The following is an 8,700-nucleotide window of genomic DNA, read 5'->3' as shown; positions in this document are numbered from 1 at the left end:
GATGGTTGGGAGCCTATTATTAAGATGAGGGTCAATGATTTTGATTGTAATGCTTTATGTGATCTTGGTGCAAGTATTTCTGTTATGCCTAAGAAAATTTATGATATGCTTGACTTGCCACCATTGAAAAATTGTTATTTGGATGTTAATCTTGCTGATAATGTTAAAAAGAAACCTTTGGGGAGGATTGATAATGTTCGTATTATGGTTAACAATAACCTTGTCCCCGTTGATTTTGTTGTCTTGAATATTGAATGCAATGCATCTTGTCGCATTATATTGGGAAGACCTTTTCTTCGAACTGTTGGTGCCACCATTGATATGAAGGAAGGTAATATTAAATATCAATTTCCTCTCAAGAAAGGTATGGAACACTTCCCTAGAAAAAGAATGAAGTTACCATATGATTCTATTATTAGAACAAACTAGCAAGGTGGCCCTCGCAAATGCGAGGGCATCATCTTTACCTTGTCAAATCTACTCATGAGATAATTTAGTGGTGTAATTAGTGTATAGCAGACACATAGCTACCACGAATACTATGTTAGGTAAAAATATGACATATGTGGTAGTGTTCCACGTTGTACATCTAGATTTGGATATATTTTATGAAATATTTATGTCGAAATGTTATTGTGTCATTTCTTGTGGTATACATCAACTTTCGAGAAAAATCCTGGAGCAAGTGCAAATATCTATCACTTCTCCATCGCCTTCGGGCGTCGGGAAGTCCCATTATGCATGTCTCCGTTGTTCACATATCGGCATCTTTTCCAACAAACCAATGTGTGGGTATATATCTAAGACGATATTTGTCAAAAGAAAATATCTAAGACAACATTCACGATTTCTAAATCCGACATGTCATGGTAAAATTATTATTAATATTTTCTTTATGATTTCAAGTTTAGGCAAAATATGTCCATCAACTGAACGTTTAATTATACCGTTTTTAAAGCTACAGTTGTCTTAGTTTTGTACTTTAGACCTAACCGTGATTTTCGCAGCTACTATAATTTATGCAGGTTTATTTGTTAATATATACACTCCCTCCTGCTCGCACTTTTCATAGATTGGTATTTATGATGTTGCATACATTATTGCTTTCTATACCTGTATGTCCCCTATCCGCCGAAGGTTATTTGATTTTATTTTTTGCAGAATGAGCATTGATGCATCATTTGAACAATCGATGAGAACAATTGAGAAAATGTGCCTCTGGATGAAACACCGTTGGGTTTCCCTGCAAATTTTTCTATTAATTGTTTGCTCGTTTTAGACATCAATGTGTGATATAACATATTAATTGCATTGTTGCATATGGCTTGATATACAAATTATACTCTTATGTTCCCGAAAAGAAATTGTGCATACTTTTCAATAATAATCTTTGGCCAAGAATTGCTCGAACAACCGTCCATGTTATAAAAAACTAATATTTGTTGATTTATATTAGAAGGAAGTTTCAAGTGATATCTCTTTTTGCATAAGCACTCCACGTATGCCGTTCTTTGGTATGACCCATGTACGATGTTGAATCTAGTGGTACTCTGCACTTAGCTGCCACCGACGGATGGATGGATCTTCTTGTCGTACAAAGATCAGATAAACTGTGTTGTATGTATAGTATTATTTCGTGGCACATAATCCATATTCCGTTTCTAAATCTATTGGTCAAAATTATATGTCGAAGAAGTCTTACATGTATGAAAAGTCTATAGGATTATTTGCAAACAATGCTGAAAATTCCTTAAATTAGAGAAGCCGTCGATCTTACGTGGCGCCATTGACGCTGTCACATGTCTTGACGAAGTCGCCATCGCTTAAGTCGGTGGAGAAGACATGGAGCTTGTCGCTGAAGCCCTTGGCAAAGACCTCTCGACGATGCTAGCACGTGACTGGTTGACACACATCACCGCATGACTATGCGGCGTCACCGTGTTCTCCATCAGGAAGAAATACCTCTGGTTGAGCACCTTCCGCTCCGAGCAGGTTCGTGTCTAGTCAGTTGTCTTATGTACCCGGCGCTTGACAACAACTCGATGTGTCCACACCGGTGACTTCCTGGACACTTCCACAAGCATATAACCCCCTCGGGAGGACTTCACGATGGTCTTCCTGAACACGCCGTGTCTCTTTACGTGTTCTACTATTAATCAATGTAATTATATTGAACAAAAAGCTATATTTATTTTCAGAAAACTTGTGTATTTATTTTCTAGACCTACTATATGTATGATCTTTTTCATACGATCCGTGTACGATGGGGTCACGAAAATATTCCATAGCTGCTTCCTGTTTGACTCCCTATTGCACGATCGTAATATCCCGCGGTGCCTGGTCAAGCTAATAAATTTAACTTAACACAAAGCTAAGTGTATACTTATTTGTGGGTGGAGGAGTAGCTATACACGTCGCTACACAAATATTGGTATATGTCCATTAAAAATCGTATTCAACTTGTTTATCATTAACTTAGATTCTAGATAAATAAAAATCATATTAAAAATAGGTACGATGTGTCCTAGAACCATTATCTTTTAGGTACCACTTTTAGGGGTCTAGTGAAATCCATGCATGTCGTATCCAAACGTAAGTATTTCTTAGATGAGCTAGTGTATCATGTATGTACATCTCATGCAGATCTATCTATTTCCGGGTGGGTCATGCCAAGTCCGTTTGTGTGTTTTGTTTTAGCTGGACTCACGGTTCTCCATTTAAATCTTTTTTTTTCTCGCGGGAGTGCCAAACGTGAAGCCATGCCAAGTCCGTGTGAGAGCCAAACGTTACCAAGGTTTTAATCACGTATCAGCTTTGCACATAACTACTATACTAAACCTTAACAGATCCGATTTTTCTCAGAATTTTGGATTACTTTTCTACCACTGCCATTAGCTGACGCGTGTAGTTTTTTGCATCCGGTTGTTTTCGTGTTTAGTATTGAGTGTGCCTTGCAATTTATGGCTGCTTTAACTCCACATGGTTTCCCGTGGTGTTTACTTCTGGGTGGTCGTAGCCCTTTTTTTACCTGTGCCGCTGCGCATTGTGGGTTCCGAACGTGCAATCCGTTCCGCGCGGTCAAAGCGGTGCCAATGCCTCCATGGTGGAACAATCGAGATTTATCTCCACTTCCAACGCCCTATCTTCTTCTTCCTCCACACCATCGCTGCCACACCCTCCCCACCCTCCTTAACCACAACGGCAACTGTCCAGGCATCGATGGCCTCTTTCTCACATGGTATTAGCAGCGCGGAGGAGCGTGGAGGCGTTAGCAGCGCGGACGGACCCATGCGACGGGCGGCCACCACACCGGAGAACCGCACGTGCAGGCCGAGGACGACGCACCGGCGGCCGAGGAGAGGTTGCGCGACAGCGGAGGCCGGCGTGGTGTCCTGTCGTGTCGGCGACCAGCAGCCGGGCGGCCGCCACACCGGAGAACCGCGCGTGGAGGCCAAGGACGACGGGCCGACGGCCGAGGCGAGGCTCCGCGGCGGCGGCGGCTGAGCGGCGACGGAGGTCGGCATGGCGCCGTGACATGTCGGCGACCAGCAGACGGGCAGCAGCCGCACCGGAGAACCGCCCGTGGAGGCCGAGGACGACGCGCCGGCGGCCGAGGCGAGGCTCCGCGGCGGCGGAGGCCGGCATGGCGCCATGTCGTGTCGGCGACCAGCAGCCGGGCGGCCGCCACACCGAAGAACTGCGCGTGGAGGCCGCCGACGACGCGCCGGCGGCCGTGGCGAGGTTCCGCGGCGGCGGAGGCCGGCGGCCGGCGGCCGTGGCGAGGCTCCGCGTCGGTGGAGGCCGGCGTGGCGCCGTGTCGTCTCGGCGACCAGCAGTCTGAGCTGCCGGAACCGTGCCGGCGGCGGCGGCGTTTCGCTCGCGAATCAGAGGGAGAGGGTTAGGGTCACCGTAGAGGTGCCCCGCCAAGCCACCCGTCCCATGCTTAGCTGCGGCGATTTACGGGCGCACCACGGCAGGGGCTCAAGGGCCGCGCCTCTGCCCTGCGAATCCGCCACTCCCGCGTGTTACGGGGGCGCGACAGCAGGACTCACGAGCATGGGCAGCCTCGACCGTTCGAGCAGAGGGAACGATGATTTGAGGTGGCAACGACTGCGGAGAGAGACGGCGCCGATGCGAAGGCAAGGAACAATGGCGTGTGCCAGGTGAATCCTTCTTCCATATCTCCTCTAGCCTCTCTCTAAAACAACGCTACGGTGGCACTTGACCAGGCGCGCGAGTTGCTGGTCGTGGCGGTGGCGACCATGGAGTCCGGCGGCAGCATATGCAGAGCATGATGGTGGAGACTTTAGGGAGCGCATGGGTTGCTGCTTATGCTTGAGGACTCACCTCTTTTTTTCTGTGCAGCGACGGTAGAATCCAGTTCACACGAGTTTGACAGTGGAACCTTCCCTACCTCAGGTTTCTCTTCCAACTTTTTTTTATCAAGCATTCATAATTCATCCATGGATATGTATGGAGCGCTTACGCCTTGGCGTTGCTGCCACCATGCTGCAGTCTTTCGACTTGTTCTCCACCAGGATGCAGGTCAGCCTCCCTCCCTTACCGCATCCATGGCTGCCATGTCCTACGCAAACCTGCTATGCTCACCAGCTGTTTGTGGAAATGCTGACTGGGAGTTACATTACCAAAGATATGCCAAAATTAGTACTCCCTCTGGACCAAATTAATTGGCACATCTCAGGGTGTAATAATTTGTCAATTATCGAGACCTAATCTTTCTCGCTCAATTTTGGAGCTTGCTGATGAAAAGGATGCCCTTAAAGGGATCTGACAGGCGCGAGATGTGTGTTTTCCTGTGTTGACTCCTAGGCTCAGAGTCTGCCCATTTGAATATACTTTTCAGAAGACCCTGCTCCATAGTGGCAATCCACTTCACATATTTTAAAGATCGGTCCCATAGTGATAAATGATTGATTTCCAGAGATTTGAGGCTGCTATTGCAGCTGGTGCAAAAGAAGTGGCAGTTTTCGCATATGCCTCTGAATCCTCCTCAAAGTCGAACCTTAACTGAAACATTGAGACAAGCCTTCATGTTACCATGATGTTACTTCTGCTGCAAAGAAACATGGAATATGTATATGCGGGTAGGCTGCCTAATATTATTCAGTCCCCCAGACCTGAAACAACTGTAATTAACTAATTAAGAGCTTAATTACTGAAGTTGTTCTAAAGCATTATGTTCTCAAATCATCGATCGAGTCGTAATTTTATTATCAGTTATCTGGTTGCTTTGTAGTAATTGGTACTTTGGTAGTTTCTATTAGTAGATGCATTTCAGTTCGGTGTTTGATAATCTGGCCCTCAGGAAATTTCTTGGCTTCAATACAACTAAATATCAGCCAAACTAACAACCTTTAGTTCTTCAAATTTTTGTTATACTTTGGAATAACTATGTGCAACATGTTCTTACATTTACTCTCTAAAAGACATGTGTGCTTACCTCTATGTCATCATGGCTGTTGGGGAATCGGTTATTTTGTGTTGAATAAAGCAAGAAGATGCAAAAGTAAAATGTGTGCTTTCCTCTATGTTTCTCAAACATTTACTAGAAAACACACGAGTTTTAGCACCTCTAATCTATAAAGTACATGTATTCTCTCCTCTCATTAGTTCAGATGTATTTCCGTGGATAACATCTTCCACTGACCATGTTTTGGTTTGATGCATGCATCTATACATGATGTAGCTTTCCATAAACAACTCCCCCTAACAGTTTGAAGCTCATTTTAGTTGGAATAGAACTACAACTGAAAAATGGTTATTGTAGTTTATATAAAGTGACGGTATTAATGTATATGTTAGCCTTGCTAGAACCTCTTGCTTTTTGTCTTCATCTAAAAAGTCTTCCTCTCATATTTCGTTAGATTCACAAGCTATATTTATAATATTGTATAACTTGTGTGCGCGGTTATTGGTTTCATCTCTGTCCATCTTTTTATCAGTTTGTTCCTATTTAGTTGTTCCTTCCAATTTTCGCTTTCCTTTATTTTATTTTTTTTGATATTGTGGCAGATGGAAGCAAAGGAGTCGGCAGCCTCCTCGCGTGAGATCGACCATTGCCACCCTTAGTCGTTGCCACGTCCACAGAGAGAGCCAATTGTCATGGCTGTTGGGGAATCAGTTACTTTCTGTTGAATAAAGCAAGAAGATGCAAAAGAAAAATGTGTGCTTTCTTCTATGTTTCTCAGACATTTACTAGAAAACACACGAGTTTTACCACCTTTAATCTATAAATTACATGGTGTTTTTGGAAGGGAGTATGAAATATATATGGTGTAGATAACACTTGTGAGGTTGCATTCTTCTTTTTTCCCTGCACAAGTAGATATTACGAATTTTGTTTCAGAGATGAGTATCTTGCACAGTTCTCGCAAGCATTGACTTTACAAGTCAGAAATGAACATGAACTAGAGCCTCATTATACTTCTACTTTGAGAGATCTGGTATATTTCTCTTTGCTTTTGTAAATACTCTCCTTCAGATGTCATGTTTTTTCTCTGTATTATATTAGTTTGGAAGACGATCTGCTCTGTATTAGGAGAGTAATGTCTATATTTCTCTTTGCTTTTCTGCATACTTTCTTCAGATGTCATGTTTTTCCTCTGTATCCTGATTTCCGTCTTGCATTATTTTTCTGAGATTGCCGATTACGGCTTTACCTCTAGCATGGAGACTGAGGTACTGAACACATCTCCTATCTATAACTGGTCCATGTAACCTACATATTGCTAATTTGTTCCTAAACGTTGCTTATAGGACAAATCAGAGTATATACGTAAGGCCTAGCATTCTGTCCTGGGGAGGAAAGTCGACCTACTTGCCAGCTCAGGTAAGCACTGTGTGTACATCGTGTCTTGGCCTGATGGAAGTGACGTTGGTGGCACTTTCTTGCTTCAGGTTGGCTATTGTTGCTCTAATACACCAGACGTTGTTGCTCTATTTCCTTTTGATTCAGATTGACTCCACCAGAACATCCCACATGACGTCGAACGAATGTTTAAGCCAGCTTTGTCCACTATCATATCTGAGAATTCAAAGTAGGTAATATGCTACCATTTAAGTATATTACCTGATCTTAATTTCATAGAGTTCCCATTGTTTTCTCTTCCCTGCCGCAGATAGTGAATGTGTGTACTTTTCTTATCTAATTTTCTTTTGTGCTTCCGCAGGAGCAGGGCATGGTGGGTTCGACAAGATCGGTGGCTCTCCTGCTGATGATTATGCACCTCAATATTTTTGGTGAACTGAGTTCTTTTCATGGTCTTCGTTGTTTATCTGATTTCTGTGCATTAATTGTTCTTATTTTCGTGGCCTCCTAATTTGTTTATGACTTCATTCATTTTTTATACTTTTTTTCATACTTGCATCGGGCAAGTGTTCTTGCATCTTCGTCTTCAACTGACGGGTATGGTTCGGCCACTGGTTGGCCTTTACTGGGGATGATGATGATTCCCTTTGCAGAGACGGAGTTTTTGGACTCCTTTGCCGCTGGCGTATCCATCAGACCCTGATTGGGTTGCATCTGCCTCTTTAGTTGGTACACCCTATTGGGTATGATGTGTTTCACTTCTTTGGTTTTGTTTTCTTCAGCGCATGGTTTGGTTGGCTCTGGTGCACTTTTGCCTTCCAACGTGCCAGCTAATCAAGATGTGCCACTTAATCGTATTTTGTGCTTTTCTCCTTTCCCTTCCAGCACCAAAGAAGGAGAGTATCAACGACGGAGACCAATCCATCTCCTCTACGCTACCTACCATTGAAGAGAGCTACCCTAGCTATATTAGGATATTGTCAGCTATATATATAGCAGCAGTGTGGATTAAATTTGTTAGCCAATATATTTATTCTACGCTGCGTGATGCGGTCATATCTACTATGTGGATATGTACCGGCACCACTGTCTAATGGGCAAGCACCACGTCAACTAGGCGCATCTGTATCTTTTCGAAATTAAACACCTGGCTCAATCTAATTCACAATGTAATCCAATATAAACATCTACTACCTGGAACCAACTATCTGAAAATAGCTTCCCTTCCGTTCAATACATATCTATCTTGCAAAAAAAATGCCAAAACTGAATCTTAAACTGTCTCTGTAGCACCACGGCGAGGCACCCAACGACAACCACTCTGCACAGCCATCTACCACCCACAGTAAAAACACCGACACCAAGCTAAAAAAAATCTCATCAAGTAGAAACATTAACAAGATAATTCCCACCATCCGGCGCGCGGCGTGCGGCCGCGCCTTTCTTTGCTAGTATTTTGTAATCACCGATCAGTTTTAGAGTCAGATTCCATGGTATGTCTATATAACGTGTCAACCGGACCTGTTATGTAATTGATAGCACATGGGCCCTCGCAAATGCGAGGGCATCACCTTTAATATTTGAAAAATACAAAGTATTTATTCTTAATCTTATACAAACTCTTTCCATCAAATTTATCTTCTTTATCATTGAAAAATACTCAATGTTTTAAATATGGATACATATTCCTAATATGTACCTTTGAAAACTTTGTGCATGATTGTGATTCTAAGAAATAACAAATAATCATTATAATTATTTTTTTGATATTATTTTACCATTAAACATCTCTACCTTGTCCATTAGTATTCGTATCATAATATTGCATAATGCAACATATAGATTTAGTAGATCATAATAATGCTACTTGT

The 8,700-nt window shown here is 43.0% G+C and overlaps 1 long non-coding RNA gene across 2 annotated transcripts; it reads left to right on the top strand.

The window, feature by feature from the left end:
* Window positions 1-6,695: 6,695 nt before the first annotated feature.
* LOC124658958 lies at window positions 6,696-7,387 on the top strand. Of its 2 annotated transcripts, none has more exons than XR_006989393.1 (3): window positions 6,696-6,850; window positions 6,977-7,058; window positions 7,191-7,387. It is a non-coding gene; the product is annotated as an uncharacterized LOC124658958 (long non-coding RNA). The 2 variants fall into 2 exon arrangements; XR_006989394.1 differs by having other exon boundaries at window positions 6,977-7,062; window positions 7,197-7,387.
* The last annotated feature ends 1,313 nt before the right edge of the window (window positions 7,388-8,700 follow it).

This window comes from Lolium rigidum, chromosome 6 (assembly GCF_022539505.1).
Source record: "Lolium rigidum isolate FL_2022 chromosome 6, APGP_CSIRO_Lrig_0.1, whole genome shotgun sequence".
Lineage (NCBI taxonomy): Eukaryota > Viridiplantae > Streptophyta > Magnoliopsida > Poales > Poaceae > Lolium > Lolium rigidum.
Note: the sequence above shows the minus strand (reverse complement) of the source record. Positions and strands in the feature narration are given on the sequence as shown.